General features: G+C 38.6%; 1 long non-coding RNA gene across 2 annotated transcripts; it reads right to left on the minus strand.

The window, feature by feature from the left end:
- Positions 1-660: 660 nt before the first annotated feature.
- LOC138064176 (uncharacterized) lies at positions 661-12,559 on the minus strand. Of its 2 annotated transcripts, XR_011137472.1 has the most exons (4): positions 12,183-12,559; positions 11,604-11,684; positions 10,617-10,701; positions 661-5,640 (listed from the first exon to the last, which is right to left on the minus strand). It is a non-coding gene; the product is annotated as an uncharacterized lncRNA (long non-coding RNA). The 2 variants fall into 2 exon arrangements; XR_011137471.1 differs by lacking the exon at positions 10,617-10,701.
- Positions 12,560-17,838: the final 5,279 nt, after the last annotated feature.

Here is a 17,838-nt window from a genome sequence, read left to right on the forward strand (position 1 = left end):
ATATTATTAAACACAGAGTTAAGTGATTGCCATGTTACAGGTGAGGCTTTAAAATTCAATTTTCTTTCACTACAGTTAGTAGTAAAACATGCTGTTACTTCAAGAGGGTCTGAATAGAGCCATTAAGTAGACTTGAATTGTCAGGCCATATGTTCTCGCTTCTTGTAGTATTCTTTATGTTGCAGGTATTTGTTTCTGTTTTGTGTTTGTATTTACATTTTCTAGGCCCTTTTAGTGCCCTAAGGAGCCATTTATAAGTGGTCATAATATAGTAACCTACAAAATTATAGCCCTATAAATTATTCCCTTAGGCATTAAAAGAGCCTGGGAAAATGCAAACACAGACAGACTCAAAACCTTTATTTAACAAAATTTAGGCAAAATCAGTGGTGGAAAAAAATTTATCATTTAAAAACTTGTCACATAAATGAGACATCATTGTTGTTTGGTAATATGCAATAAATACAAGTAACTACTAGGCCTTCCATAGTATTGCATTATGTCCAAACTGATGTTTTTATTAACAGGAAAAATGAGTTTTATGTAAAAACAGTGAATATTGCTAAATGACAGTGTACTTACTTATCACATCATTTACAAAGTGAAACACTTAAAAGCCAGGAAATGAATAAAGGACATCTGAAATCTTACACTTGCCACATAATAAAAGAAAATATATTGGCCTCTATTGCAATGGTATCCTAAAATATCACACTCGTTCACACACTTATTCTCAAAGCTTTTTTCTGAGATAGGGATATGATATTTTCAGTCAGTGGGAAATTGAGGCAGAAAGTAACAGATTCTGAAAGATGCTTTGCAGATGCAATAGAGACACCTGATGACTATTAGCTTCTATACCAAAGAAAATCCCTCAAGCCACTGTTGAACATAAGGCTACTTCTACAACTTACAGGAGTCCAACCAAGAGGGTGATAAACACGCTTATGCTCCCTGACTGAGCTCCACACGCAGGTTACTGGAAGCAGAGTATGTATACCTTTGAGATACACAACAACACTACTGAACATCAGGATAGTTTCAAGACCCCACCCACATTTTTGCCTCGTAATTTTGGGGCTCACCTACTGAAAGCCTCACAACCAGCTTGCATGATGTCTACCATATGGTGCTGTGGTGCTGCAAGGGTAGCATGGGCTCAAGCATTCCCCCATACCACTGAATGCCGCAAAAATCTCACATCTAACTCACGCATGTGGCCAGACACTCCCTTTCTTATACTAGGAAACAAGGAGTTGCATGAAAAACTGAATGCAAGGCCAGGAAAGCTATGATACCAACTATCTATGCTTGGCTTAAAAGTTTCCTACTGGTTTGACTACAAACTCCCCACAGAAGTTTCCTAGCATGCCTTGCCATACTTAGCTTGTGAGATTTGGCAATATCCCAAAAGAAGGTGGTATGGCCATAAATACTCTCCATTTTAAATTCTAGTCCAGTGATATTTAGTTTCTTCATGAGGAAATTTTGACTGGAAATGTAATCGTACAACACTTTGAACTAACTCTTGCGAGACGACAAATGTCTCCATGTTAATCCCAGAAACAATAACAACAAGAAAATGCCTTTGTCAGTTGTTTCCAAATGTTTTTTGACCTCTTAGACGTAGGGATTATGAATCTCAGATGGATGTGCAGCACGCCAAATATATTAACTCAAATAATGGGTGCCCTGGGGACTCACCTCTCTGGGAGCCGGAATTCATCAACAGAATGCGCTGCAGGACCTGACTTTGGCACACACTAATGTGAAATCAACCCTACAGGAAAGAACCTTAAAATTTACGTTAAATATATTTATGGACTAAATTCATGGTTATATGTTATTATTTTGGCTACATTGCTGCTGTCATAGGATCTGAGAAACGTTTGGGTCCCTCTCTCCCCTGAAAGGGATGAAAAGTGGGTGAGAAAACGCATTTTTCTCTAGGATGAGATATTGAAGAGACAGGGCATCTGCTGGAAAGTTAAATGTTTGATGGAAGAATCTGCAAGGTAAATATATTGGGGATACCTTAAGGCTCAGCCATCTGCAAAGAAATAGCTCCAGCTCGCATCAGTGGTGAAGTAAGGCCCAGAAGAGCAAGGAAAAGATATATCATAGTTTCTCCAAGAGAAGAATTTGGGCAGAGCAGGCAGGAGACAGACTGCTTAAGAGTAGATCTCCACTGAATGCTCTCCTCTGCTAAAGCAACGTGCATACATTTATACAGTTACAAAAGCTGTGCCCCCGTTTTCCGGGGCATAACAAAACGTCCCATCTCGTGTTTTTCCAGTGGGTACTGATAAGATGCCTTTGCCAACAGAAGATTTCCAATATTAGGGAGAGCCCTCAGTTCTGCCTTTCTAAATGCTTTGGCTGTATTCACAACTTAGGCAATAACACAGGCCTGAGACTGTTCTTTGGCCTTAAGGCCAACTGGCCCAGCACAGAGGATGCTGCACATCCCCTTCCCCGTCCACCCAAAACAAACAGGCTGGCAGCATCCAAACCACCTACTGGGAATGTCCCCTGGCTTTTACTGGTCTCTAAATCACGGCCAGGTCTTGTCTGTGAAAGTGTCAGTTGATTTGGGCCACCGCCAGGGACTACACAAGCGGTTTTACTGTGTCCTGGCTGACTTTAACTTACTTACTAGTTATAGCCACTTAGTGCAAACTTGGACCAAGTGAAGGCAAACCAGGCATACTTAAGACCTATTTAAGACCTTCATGCTTATGAAAGCAATACTGTCCCCCTCAGAGAGAGAAAAAAAAATCTCCTAATTACACCTATGACATAGGACCACAGAAACAGACTGTCTGTAAAACCTTTTTGTGAGTTTAAAGCAAAATTCCTCCCAGATCATTTTATTTTTAACAGTAAGGGAAATATATCATTTTCAAATCCCAGCTTTTACATTCACAGAAATGAGATGCTACACGTATCATAAAATTTGTATCATTAATATATATAAGCCCATTTGCATATTAAGCATGGACTGTTCCCAAGTGTTAAGCATATATTTTAATAAATATTTTTACAAAATTAGCAGTTTTAGCAGATAGGAACTATCAAAATTTGAGAGTAGTGAGTTAATTATTATAAGTGTATGCTCAGTAAAATTCACAGAAATAAGATGTGATTTATGGCAGACTGTAGACTGACAGTTTTAAACAACTATTTTCATTTCAGAGGTTCCATAAAGAAACTAATTTACAATTGTCTGAAAATTCAAAACCAGACGTTATTAATTTTAAACAGAGCACTGAAAAGTTAAGAGCTAGAATAGACAGAGCAAGTGATATATTTAAATTAGAACACTGACTTCAACATTTCTTAGAACAGACTTCCATTGACCATCTTTTGAAATGAAGTTACCAGAATATTTAAATTAGTGTTTGTTATTATTTGTCAAGCGTCAACAACTCACTTTGCACTATGCAAAATAAAAACTCGAAGACAATCCATTCCCTGAGAATTCAATCGAGATACTGTATATTCTCATGCTACATAGACTCTTAGAGGGAACTAGATCATGCCAGTAGAAGCAGAAAGCAGCAAGCGTTTGTGTTTTACTGAAAGAGTGCATATGTTAAATGCATATTTCAGAGAACGGACTTCCTTTAGGAGTTATAATCACAGAGAGGCAACTGTATTAATTTAAAACTTTCTAACTTGACCTTTCTGAATTGCAGCAGGATTTTCGTTGGCAGCACAAGCACATGCTTCAGTTCCACATTCATCCTAAGCCTGGGTGGCTCATCAGGCTAGGACAGCTAGGGCGAGCCACAGGCAAGAGCACACACAGGAGCGATGTGGCTAGCACTGTATCTGCCTACCTTTGCTTCCAGCAGCTTGTCTGGCCATACACACACTGATGCGTGGCCTTCCACTCCTGCGTCTTGAAGCAAAATGCCTTTAGCCCTCTGACACTTTACCTGAAGAATAAATTACGTGGCATCCAAAAGAGATTTCATTAATCTTCTTAAACCTTACTGTGAGCTGCCCTGTAGTCCGCTGGAGGAATGTGCCAGCTGGCTACTGGAAAGAGATAAGAATATCCAGACTGCACATGCTAGTTGTCTCTGCCCATGCTGAGGCTTTAGAGAAAAATATTCTCCTTGAAGATTGTCACTAGAAAATAGCTTGTTGGCATTAAAAAGTTTTTACAGCTCAAACTGTATGACCAAATTAATGTAAATAATTCATTCCCCTTTCTAGGTATAAAGTTAATAGGATATCATCTTTAATTCATAGTAATAATTCTACTGAGGAAGATTGTATATAAATCTAACATCAAATCTTGCCTGAATATTAGAAGATACATAATTTAGTTGTTATTCTGAACTATTCAGTACCCAAATATTACAGATAAGACAAGGAAAATCCTCACCCTTTCAGAACCCACAGCTATTTACATTTTTACACATATACTTTTTGCATGTTTACATATAGACATTTGTGGCTTTTTCCTCTCAGTTTTCTTTATCGTCCTCATTCCATTCTCCATCCCTGTGCCATCTCTGTTCTTCTAAGCTCTTCTCCTAGGATTATCAATCAACTTTTTAAAAAGGGAAGGCATAGAATCAGTAAACTATAATTCAGAATAAATGAGCCAAATTAAGCCATTATAACAGTTTGTGGACTATACCGCTGCGTAAGCGCTAAGCTTTTTTGTACTGAACTCCTTCTAATAACAGTGTAAAGAGTCTTCCCAGTTTTACCTTAATTGAATGAGGTTAATTGCATTTGAGACAATCAACATCTGAAACATGAATGAGTTCACTGCCAGCAATCTTAATTTCATACCTATGAGCTAAAAATTTCAGTTGCAACCTCCTGTTGTACCACGTTCAACCCTAACGTGGGTTTAATCTTTTGCGTTAGATGAAAGATGACTCTTGCAAATGGTTGCATTTCAGTAGAAAATAAACAGATTTTTACTGCATTCTTTAGAACTGCCCTTGAAGGGTGCAATCTTGAAAGGACTATTCCGTGCTGCAATGCAGTTTGGTAATACTTTCTTTCCAGAGACCACAGCTAAACCTTCTCTGTCAATACTTCAGTTTTCAGCAATAGTCATCATCCATGATGACGATAAAATATACAGGGTTCTCAGCAGACTGCGAAATGTTCCGTAAGAGACGATACAGCCCCACAGCCCCCTTATTCTAGTTGGTTCTGGTTTATATCTACCCGACATTCTTTATTTGCACGCACTCCCTTTAATACATTGTTTAAATATACCGTAAGGTTGCTGCTTTTGTAACTGTATAAATATACAACACTAGCGTAGATAATCTCAGTCCCAGTCCATTATTCAGTTGCATATGCTGGATTAGCATAGGATCTCTGTTCAGCAACTGAGTCAAGCAGCATTTTAAAAAGCTCTTTTTTTATCCTGCTTTTATGATGCTTCATCGATGAAAGAACAAAAGAAATGTCTATTTCTGAAGGCTTCATTTTCAGCAGTGTTTGCAGACTTTGACGGAATATGTAGTTCATTCAGAATGGTGATATTTTAGACAGAGGATACTTCTACTTCTAATGCTCCAGTTAGGTTTTAAGGGTTTTTGGCTTTCTTCCATTGTCAGGAAGTATTCTTTCCAAAATCATCCTTTATTAGAGCAGTGATTCCTTAAAAAGTATAGAGAGAAAAAGAGGTGAACATAATTTTCATTTTAAAATCTTTTAAGGAATAAATGAAAGGCAATTCTGCATCTGTCATCATGGCTGGATCCACGTTCCCTCCTTACAAGCAGCTTTATTGCTCTGTGTGCCATTACTCCTGAAAGAACTGCTTACACGAATTGGGAGCCCTCTCGTTATGTAACATACCATAACACTGAAAACACGGAGGGGAATAGCTCCATCATTATGTAACACACAGTCTATGAATCGTGGCTTCCTCACAATGGTCAATGCTTCAAAGTGTTTTAGTCTCTGCTGTAGTATCTCTCTGCTGGTTACTAAATATTCTAGAACAGTTTATATTGACTCCAGGGACAGCTGCTGAGGAGAAAATTCCTCGTTTCAAGCCAAATATGGAGTTCGTGGCTTAGCTCAGGAATTGGACAGTACCCAAGAATTTGTTAGCGTTTCTTCCCCCCCTCCCCCCCTTTGCTCTGAATTGTCCAACATGCCCCCTGCCTCCCCTTTCTCCCCAAAAGTCCCTCTGCAATAATAAAATTTAAAGCATAACCAGAGTGCTTATTATATAGTGAAATTTTCTTAAAGGGACAGCGTCAGGATAGCTTAGGCCTCCACTTTGGTTCTAATAAATTTTTTAGACAAAATTTAAAGTTAATGCAAGGTTTAATATGATTTTTAAACTGTCTCACTGAGAACAGCACTTTATATTTTAAAAGACCCCTAGTGTTTCTGCTTTTCGAAGAAATGTTTCATGCTAAAAAGATAAAAAGTAAAACTGAATAGATTTTTAAAAAAGTACAATACACCAGCCTACGCTCACTGCCTAAGCAGAGAAATGTAATGAAAACAAATAAAAAATTTTTGGAAATTTAATTTTTTATCTTTTTTCTTTATATTAATCCCACACTAGATACAAATATTTTCTGATGTGGCACTTACAACCTATTATCCGATATCTCTTTAAAGGAAAATATACGCCTTTTCCCTAACCATTAAGTTGCATTTGGTAATGAAAACACTAGTGTATCTTCCATAGTCCGCTAGCCAAAGAGCTATCTGCCTTTCCTATGACTAATCAAGACAAATATGCCAAGAGTATCAAAACATAAGAAATACTGACTAAATTCTTCTCCGGTCAAGAAAAGAAAATATGTTTATAAAACAAATCATATTTGTTACAGGAAATATCTCAATATGAACTTACTGTATAAAACCTGCGTTATGTGTTTGATTTCTGTCTATTTTAGCTTACTCTTAAAACACAGGAGAGCATAAGAAAGCTACAAATTCCACAAAGCTTTTAGAAAATGCAGCTTGTCAAGACAATATTACTCTGTCCACAGATAACACTTGTAAATGTCTTCTAAAAATGACATCTCATATGTCACATAAGTAACGTTACAAGTCTTTTGTGAATGACACTTTACATCAGTTCCAATAGAGGAAGAACTTTCTAGCAAGAAAAAAAAAAGAGTTTTTCAATAAAACGAGGTAATGCCAAGAATAAAAGGCAATCTGTAACTGATAACCTCCAAGGCACGGGTGACTCAAAGCAAATAATGCTTAATCTCAGTGATATGTAAAGTATTTTAAAGATTTACAGTTGGGAATATCTGAGCAGTTATGAGTTTAAAACAAATGTTCCCTGGGTTTTATTGCGAATTCTTGGTGGAGCAATGCACCTGTCTGATGTTGGTCCAGCAATAATAGCTTTATTGTGATCACTTGTCACGGGCCAGAGAGCTCTGCCTCCTGAAATGATGGTAGCAGGGCAGGCCTGAGGCACTGCTCTTAGTCATGTGCTACAGCTTTAAAAACTGCCTTTGGCACCTACAGCAGTTATCCAAATTGGTATGAGTGCTCCCTTCCTTGACAGGAAATGAACATTGACCCTTTAGGCAACTAGCAGTGATAAACAAACCTCCTGCCTGGAGCTCTGCACAGCAAAGTATTAAAGAAGAGTGGTTGCAGAGCTAGGTACCACACAAGGTACAAGCACAAGGTACCCATGGAAGATATATATCCATAAGCTCCTTTCTCTGCTACACCACACACTGAGTTTCCTTGAGCAAACGTCTTAGGCTTAGATCTCCAGGGAGGATCTTTGTGGCACTACGTTATCTCTTCCCAGCCTACCCCTGGATGGATTTACACTTACAGGCATCTATCTGACTAGAAGGTACTTAAAAAGTGAGAGTCCCACTTCCAGACTGGTGTTTCTCTAGCCAAGTCCCTTGGGAGGTGTTACCCTGTTCTCAGGGTTTGTTCTACGCACAGTTGTTTGTGCGGACTCTCCTTTCAGAAGCAGTTTGGGATATCTCCAGATACAGTCAGCAGAAGCAATAAATGTGATTACAGAACGGCACTGACCCAAAAAGAAGACCCAGTTCCCTCCCCCCACCCAAACTTGTCCATCCCATCTTCTAGAAGTCTGTGCCTTTTTACTGTCAGAAGTCTGTGCCTTTTTACTGTCAAACAGTCAAGATTAATCAGAAATAGAAAAAGGATACTATAGAAGAAGTCATATAAGCCTGTGGTCTAGGGAACACTCTGGAAACGCATTTTAACTCTGAGGCAGCAAGTCCCTCCTCATAGCTTAGAGCCTCTACTTCCAGAGCAGTAGGCTATTTTAGATTAAGCATCTGCTGACATTGTCTGTTGATCCTGTTTTAAAACAAAGCATTCATAACAATATTTCCTGAGGAACCCAGTCCTCTCATTGGACCATGAGTTTTATGCCTCCTGAGAGAATTCCCAGGGAAGTGAAGGCATCACAGAGCCCAGGCTGAAGACCCTCATGAGAACATAGGTGTTGACCTGCTCTGATTTTTACATCAAAAAATGCAGTCTCTTATGAGATTGGTCACTTTTAGTATTAGATAGCAGTTAAATGGCACTATATTGCCTTTGGTCCGGACTGCTATTGAAGCTGGTTGTTTGTTGCTAGTTCTACATCTCTAAAACATGAACAACAGAAGATTCCAGACCAAGTCGTGGAAGAGACTTGCAACATCCTCAGCCGTTAGGGAAGAGGATGCTCCTTTACGCTGAACGTACCCCTGCCTCCACATCTTCGTGGTGACCCTTGGCTATGCTACCAAGTTAAGAGACGCCATGAACCCTGTTTAGAAGGGGTTGAGGGGGGTTGTTTCTGTAATAAAGCAATATTTTGTTTAAAGAGTTCATTGGTATGCAGCAATACAATCATCAGTGCAACAAATGCTAGGAGACATGGGTTTTTTATGCCTAGTATGCTCTCAACTTTGTAAAATGGGGAGCCAAAAGAAGGGAAATACATACTCAAGGCTGGATGCATTCCACAGATCAGACAGTCCCATGTTCACATCAAGCCCAAGCTCCTAATTCTTGTTCTGGTCTGCACTTCAAATGCTGACAGGGAGAAACTTCATTTTCTCTGAACAAACTCGCAATGCTCCTGTTTCTCAGAGTACTTTTCGTAACACCTACAGGTTATCACCTATTAGTGCTTTGGCTTGTATAAGCATGAGGCCATGATAAAAAGGTCATAGCTTGCACATGGGGGAAAAGAAAAACATGCAAGTGTTACTGCAGTTTTTCTAAAGTGGAATCCTGGAAAAATTCATGTAAACTGTGCATAGCTGTAATGTGAAAGGGGACATTTGTTTCTTCAGAAGGAATTATTATGGTGCAAGAATTGTCTTGGCAGATAAGCAGAATAATTTGCCCAGTGTGTAAATAACTTTCTTCGGTAAAACTTAAAGTGAATAAGTAACTTTTTGAAAGGCAAAAAAACCACTCCATCTCTGTGTCTTCCATATGATACACATACCTGTCCCTTTAAAAAAAAAAAAAAAAAAAAAAAAGCAGATTTTTTAATTCTACCTTTTGACCTCGGCGGTTTTGTTTGGTTTACTGATCAGCAGAAGTTTCAAATGTCAAACCAAAAAGTATTGCTCATGAAAAGAAATCTGTTGGCAAAGGTAACTCTCCTACTGAGGTCACATTCTAGAGTTCAGAGTGTGGGAAAATAGATAGTTTTTTCCCCAGTTTCCTAAGAGATTAGTCATATAAACATTTTTTAATTACAGAAAACAGTACCCATGACTTTGCCTATTGAAATGTATTCGTCTGAGCATCCATTACACAGTTTTACTAGACAGAATGCCTGCCCTTCGCAAATTCTGTGCAAGTGGGTCCTTCCATGTCGGCTGAACTAGGGAGGAAAGAAACCTCTCCACACGACTGCAGCTATCCTGACAGAAATTCCTCTCGAGCTCAAACCACAGGAGGTCTGTGTTTTTGGAGATGCAGCATCCAAATCTTGTCCATGCCGTTCAGCTGCATGCTATCTGTATGCAGCAATACAATGGTCATGTTAATACCCTACGTTAATGCCAGGCTGAAGCTCTCAGCTGGACCTAGTAGAAACACTGACTTCTCTATTGTGACCACAGTCTTTTACTGTGCTGTTCTCATCAACCTGTATCATTTTAGGACTCAGTCAGCAGACGATGAGATTCCAGATACAGACTTTTTTCCAATTTAATGGTGAGCATAGCAGGACATGGAACCCAGGGTTCTCATGGGTTTTAGCAAGTAACAAACATACCCACTGTCACAATGAGTCATTTTGCTGCTTGCGAGACCTCAGTGAAAAAGTCAGGTATTACTGCTTATTTTCTGTGGACAAGATGACTTTTATCTACACTATTTCATCTGTATTTTTTTTCTCTACTTAATTTGTGGTTTGTTAGGGGCAGGACTGTTTTGTTGTTTTTAAAGAAAATTTGCCATAAGTATTTTTTATTTTTCAATAGGAGATTTTAAAAAAGAAATCACAATAATTCAATAGAGATGTCAGTACAGGAAAAGAAAAAAAGATTTGCTTTTATAGCCTAAGAGGAGCTTATAACATACAGGCAGACAACTCTTCAAAAGAATGAACAAGACAAAAAAAAAAAAAAAACAAGTTTTCCTACCAACAATTTTTTAATGGATTTTAACACTCAGCAGGTTGAAACTATTTAGTCCTTTCTCATGATTTGCAAGTAGGTCCATCATATACTGAAAAAAAAAAAATTGATGAATGTATCACCCTGAAGAACACTAATGCATGCATTATTCATTTTGCTTGAGCTTGTTTGAAATGTCTGAGTGAAGAGGAACTCTAGCAGGTACTGTTTCATTTCACCGCTTACAGAGCCTGCAACCTGACTGCAGTAAAATTTACAGCACTGGGCTCTTGTATGATTAATATTTTACTGCCCTAAGGATCTGCTGTTCTTTTGGTACCATTACACAGATGCATAGGTTTCTGCTGGATACCACTCTGAGAATTCACATATCATGAACTTAAAGCTGAAAATGTTTCCTTAAACTATGTTTTTCATATTATATATCAGCTAGTGGGAGACATTCTGTGCAATTTGTAGAAGAGCTCTTTTGGAGGCTACTGATACAGCTCTAGCTAAGAAATCATGCTAAGATTAATCTGTTCACGTCTGCTTTTCTATAACTTAGAGCTAGATAAGCCCCCCTCGTGAAGGGACTCCTAGGAATCCCAGATAAGTAAGTGAATAAAAATACTCAAGTGAGGTCTCCCTCACTAAGTTATCAGGTGTAGCAATGGAGAGGTGGGAACACCATAGCACATTAACTCTGACACCTCTTTGCTATTCCTCTTAGAATTCTTCACCATGGGAAGTAGAAAGTGGCTCCACAAAACCAAAATAAGACTACTTGAAAGAGCCCTTCTGCTCACAGAAGACAGAAGGCAAATGGGGAAATGAAATGTGAAGCCATAATACACGTATGTCATTGTCTACCTGCAGCAGCCCTCTCCCCTCCTCCTCAAATATACAGCAAAAGACCTATGGAATACAAGCAGAGTCATAAAAGAAAGTGATGAATTTTGAAAATGGCTTCTTCTGAAAACAGGGATGGCGATTTAGCACAAGAAAGCTTACCCTCCTGAACAGCCATGGCGGAAACTATGTCCTTCTTCCTGCTCCAAATTCTATAGGGACGATTAAAGTTTCATGGTAGATCTGTTAGAAGAAGAAAATTTTGCTAAAGTAGTGTACAACTATACGTTAAATGTGAATTTCTGATTTCTTTGCATTTTTCCATTCGTCACGTATATGCGATTAGAAAAGCTCCACACATATTTTTAATTAAAATATTCAATGTTTGACTATTAAAACAAAATTAGCAAAGCTTTGTATTATACAGTGCTGGAATTGTATGTAATTAAGAGTAAACAAGATCAGTTGTCCCTGCTGATATCTAATATGCTTTTATAATAACCAAACAGAGGCAGACTTTGCTTTCGGGAAATGAACAGTATACACAGTAATGAAAAACTGTGACTGAAAACTTTGCTGTAGAGCTTTAAGTTTTAACAGAACTGAAAAGACAAAACTTTTTTATAAAAGATGTGATCAAAAAGCAGACATGAAACCCTTTGATTCGAAAGATCCTTGAAAACAGATCATTATTTAATGAAAGCCTGAGGTGCTGGTAACCACCAGCCACCTAGACCCTACCATGATGGGACTCCTGCTTGGGAGTAATCACAGATGGTATCGGCTGACGAAAGCACAAACTAGAAGAAAAAAAGACCATTTCAATTTTAAACAGCACATTAACCACATATTACTTCAAAAACTAAAAGTTTTCCAGAGCACTAAATAAATCTTAAAGATGGCAGTTTACTAGAGAGAGGTGAAACCTAACCAAATTTTAAAAATGTAAATGTACTAAAAATATACATATAAACATAGGTGTGGCATGGCTAGATAGGCCCATCATCAGTACCTATGTAGGATTAATTCTTGAAATATGCCTTTATTCTTTTAATTACAAAAGAAATCTTATTACATCTCACCAAGTTTGGTCAGGTTCTGGCTGCAAATATCTTTCTCTTTTTGTCCTAAACTGGACAATCATCTCATTACTGTGGGCTGAACTTTCAGACCATGGACACCTAGTATTTCATGTTATATACAGCTTATATTATTTAAAATTTTATATATCCTATACTTCATTATATATATGCATTGTATTATATTTAGAAGATTATTTATACTGTATTATATATTTACTAGGAGGATGAAAATTTAGCTAGGAATACAAGTGATAAGACCGTGCTCTGAGAGAGCGTTACATACATGTGCATTGACTCAGAAGTAAGAAAGACTTACAACAGTTCTCTGTGGCTTAGCCCAGAGAATCTTCTTTTTTTCCCCCCCTCAAGCTATTTGATAATGTTGTTGTCAGATGCTGCAGTTAAGACTAACATAACAGACAGGCTGCATATAATTGGCACAATTCTGTTTGTACAACACATGACTGAAGCAAGTGTAACTAGTGTAACTACAGATGTCGATCCACAGGACAGTTAGAATTTCATCTGCGTTGATGTTGCCCATACGTTTCTTCCAGATATGAAGCTAGCTCTTCTGTAGTGATTGGTCACCACTTCAAGAAGAAAATACTTCCTGTTGATTATTACTCCTTTCTTTATCTGTTCATTTCTTTGGCTGCATATTTTCTTTTTCTGCCTTTGATGCATCTTCCTCTACGCCTACGTTTTCATCTCTAAGACAAGACTACAAATGCACGGAGGATCAAAAGCACTCATGTGAAAGTAACCACATTTCTGAGCCAAACTCATGCAGCCAGTCAATGCTAATGCTGAAGAGGGAATGGAGACCAGCCTGGTAGAAGCAGAAATAGGACCCTCCTGATGGTTGTCTCACAGTTACCCGTTATAGGAGAAGCCCATGTCCTAACACCACTCAAGAAGTATTATAGGGTTACATAGGCAAAAGTCAGCTACAGGCATCTTGAACTCCAAGATGACAAGACATCACTTTAAAATAACCTCTCTGTTTTCAGACAAATAAACACAACACAGAGACAGAAAAATTCTACTGCTTATGCTTACCTAGATAGCATTTCCATGTCCTCAACAGACGCTTGAAGTATTTTCTCTGGTTTTGGACTATTAACTTCTTTTATATATTTATGTGGAACAAGTGACATCCAGCGGCTGGTATAGTCAATTACTATCCAACTCTCAAGCCTTCAATTTTTGAGCCAGGTGCTCCAGCATGCATATCTTTCTCCCTTCCTTTCTCTGCTCCCTGCAAGTATCTTTAGTAAGTCAACTAGTTCTTCTGTCTGAAGAGAACTCCTTCAAGACCCTCCCAGAAGAATCACATGAGAGAATGACAGAAGCATTAGAGAGAGAGAGCGCCCAGATCTCATTTGATCAAGATTTCTGATATTCAGTTTTGCAATACCATTTGATCACAAAGCCATTTATGCTGAAATTTATTTTAATCACCCCAAGGAACCCAAAAGCTAAAACTCAACTTTCTAAAGGTATTCCAACTAAACTTGCTACCTGTCTGTGATATGCATCAAGTCTCAAAACACTACATAGCATCTCATCAAAAAGCACATACTAACACAGTTGAATTGACTAGGAGTATTTAGAAGTTGTTTCTGAAAAACCCCAGCATGACATTGCTGGGACTGGGAAGGGGAAACACAGACACAGCTATAAGTATTCTCCCTGGGAAATATTGTTATAAATATTATCATTATAAATAGTAATAAATATCTGACCTTCCAAGGTTTGTTTATATTTATATACTACATTCAGAAGCATTTTTATGAGCTCAAAAATCAAGCCTTTCTGTACTAACTGGACCTGCAGAGACAATGCTGCCTACAGAACTAGAAAATCATCTCTACTTCCTTACGCTGAAAGAAAAACTTATACAGAGTACTTCTCAGTAACAGCAGATAGACAGAATTTACACACCAAGCAAGAGGGAATTGGTCACATCTCCAATCTGGACACTCTGGAATGAGCCCAGTAAAACAGAAGATCTCCTATGACAGTCTCAAGCATAAGGTGTAACTTGGACTTATAATACCTTGCTGTTCTGTTTACAACTGATATCAGAACTTTCTGAAAAAAAAAAAGAACACAGTGCTGAAAAGTAGCTAAGATCCCTTAAAAGGGCAGCCACTGATCATTTGTTTTACACTAATCCTTGCAGTTTTCACATATCATATTATTACCAAACAGCTTTGAGACAGCAAGCATTTATTTTATATTATTTTACGTTATTTTATTTTGTTACTAATTAGTAAGATAGACTTGACTCCAGTTAAGTGACAGAAGAATGTTAAAAAGTATATGTAACAGATTGAAAATTTTTAGTAAATTTTAAATAAACATTTGATAAAATACTCAAATAAAGTACCCTGGGGCTCAAAGTCATCAAATCCAAAAAAAAAAAAATACAATCAAGCATTTTAAACTCTGGGTTTTTTTCCCCCCCTATCTTGACATAGCCTCTCTATATGTTCACCATGTATGCACAAACTTCTTATTTTTGCTGTAGCTGATACTTAGAGTAAGGAACTTCAATTTTTGCTATGTAAATAGTAGCACTTACATTTTAAACTCTTACCTGAGAATTTTCAAGATTTCAGGATTTAAAATAAGAAAGTAATAGACATTGCTGCCAGAGAGAAAGAAACAAAATATGTGAAGTCATAGAAGAAACAATGCCAGAAAAAACACACCAGAAAGCTTTAATGCCACATTAATACTTAGTAATTTTAGATCCCATGCTAATATGAAATGTTAAAAGGTACAAGTTTGCCTAACACATCACAGAAAAACGTAGGAAGAAATATCATAAGACCAAACAATAGAGTCGGAAGAAGCAGCAAACCAAGTTTTCAGGCTGATATACCCTTCAAGTCTGAGATGATGGTCATTTCTGACTTGGAAAAAAACGAGGTCTGAGAAACCTAGTAAAAGACGTCAACTCTCCCTTTCATTCTTACTCTGTTATGATAGCAACAAGCCACCAAAAGATAGCAAAAACCAATTCCCCAAGAAGGAAAGACCCTTTTCGGAAGCCTATGCCATAGCTATTCCACTACACATTCTGCACAAGGATTGTTTCTCAGTGGTAACGGGAACATATGCTAAGCCAAAGAGCGCTAACTTAGGCAGTTCTGGAAAAAGGGTTCAAAAAAAGCTCTAAATGTGCAACCAGCAGATACATATATGCCATGGATGTTTAAGCAAAGACATGTTTGTAGAGATAAGTACCAGCTGACACCTGCATTTTGCAGCTCTCATTTATAAACACAAATATACATACATGCAGAGTCTCACCCCGTGACTGAACCTCAACAGCATTTACTCCTACTCGTTTTTAATAAAGGGAGGCAAAAGTTCAGCATTAAGAGATACAGTTATTTTGTGACAACTCATACTATGTATCCTGAATGCTTATGTAGTGCTTGGAGCGACAAAGATCCTAACTCCTCTTGTAAAGTAAAGATATTTCCTTTACAGGGCAGCCATAAGGCAAGCTAGGAATCTCCGTCTCATCGTACTGAGCTTTCCCTGGGACACAATGGCCTGAATCACACTATTCAGCAAAAATGTTTATGGGGCTTGCTTTTAAGCCATCTCTTATTCTGGCCCACACAAATCTTTTCTACACAAGAAACATGACCCAGGAAGGAGATAATTTAACCATTTATAAGAAAACACAAATTTCATCTTTTAAAGAATGGATTGATTTATTCTTCTGTTTGTGAATAATGAAATAAAATACTAACAGTTCCTCTTAGAAGTTCTGAAAGTTGTGGATATAGCATCAAATGCACGATATGCTGGATAAAGTATCTTGTCCTGTCTTTATTTTAATGACTTTCTAATATACAAAGAGCAAAATTTTCAAAAACAGAAAAAGCTGCTTTAGATGCCCAGCTCCTATTTATCTCTGTTCCCTTCATATTATATTTGTATTTCATCATAATTTAATGCCTGCAAACCAGGATGATAATTTTTTTTTCATATTTCCATTCCTGTTAATCATGGCCACCTCCTCCGACACAGAATGCAAGTAATATCTGAATGCAAGAAAATATCTGAAAGCAATTTTCACCTACAAAAAGAATCTAATAAAAGTTATACTGCAAGTTCATCAGAATAATTCCAAAATAAATTACAGCTATTCTTAAAAGTAAAAGCCATGTGGGAAGCAATTCTTTGAATTAAACAGACAAAAGGGTGACAGATGATGTGAATGAAGGGACAGAGTGCACCCTCAGCAAGTTTGCTGATGATACAAAACCAGGAGGAGTGGCTGATACACCTGAGTGCTGCCATTCAAAAAGATCTCAACAGGATGGGTAGAGAATGAACTTCACGAAATTCAACAAAGGCAAGTGCAGGGTCCTGCACCTAGGGAGGAACAACCTCAGGCACCAGGACAGGTTGGGGGTTGACCTGCTGGAAAGCAGCTCTGCAGAGAAGGACCTGGGAGTCCTGGGGGACAACAAGTTAACCATGAGCCAGCAATGTGCCCCTGTGGCCAAGAAGGCCAATGGGATCCTGGGCTGCATTAGGCAGTGTGTTGCCAGCAGGTCGAGGGAGGTGATCCTGCCCCTCTCCTCAGCCCTGAGGAGGCCTCACCTGGAGTACTGTGCCCAGTGCTGGGCTCCCCAGTGCAAGAGAGACATGCCACTACTGGAGAAAGTCCAGCGGAGGGCTACAAAGATGATGAGGGCACTGGAGCATCTCTCCTCTGAAGAAAGGCTGAGAGAGCTGGGCCTCTTTAGCCTGGAGAAGAGAAGACTGAGGGGTGACCTGATCAATGTGTACAAGTATCTGAAGGGAGGGTGTCAAGAGGATGGGGCCAGACTCTTCTCCGTGGTGCCCAGCAACGGGACGAGAGGCAACGGGCACACAGTGGAACACGGGTAGTTCTGGCTGAACCTGAGGAGAAACTTCTTTCCTGTGAGGGTGCCAGAGCACTGGCAGAGGTTGCCCAGAGAGGCTGTGGAGTCTCCTTCCCTGGAGATATTCAAAAGCCATCTGGACGCAATCCTGGGCAACGTGCTCTAGGTGACCCTGCCTTGAGCAGGGGGGTTGGACTAGAAGATCTCCAGAGGTCATTTCCAACCTCAACCGTTCTGTGATTCTATGAAGGGAGTTGATATTACCTCTGTTTGGAAATGGAAAAATAGGAATGAATTTCACTCTGGAAAAATGCTTTGGCATTTCCTGCAAAGTACATAAGTCTTCAGGCATTGTAAACTTTATGTCAGACTGATCAAAACCTGAGCTACTTTCCTGTCCTTACCTAATATATT

This window comes from Struthio camelus, chromosome W (genome assembly GCF_040807025.1).
Source record: "Struthio camelus isolate bStrCam1 chromosome W, bStrCam1.hap1, whole genome shotgun sequence".
In the NCBI taxonomy this organism is placed as follows: domain Eukaryota; kingdom Metazoa; phylum Chordata; class Aves; order Struthioniformes; family Struthionidae; genus Struthio; species Struthio camelus.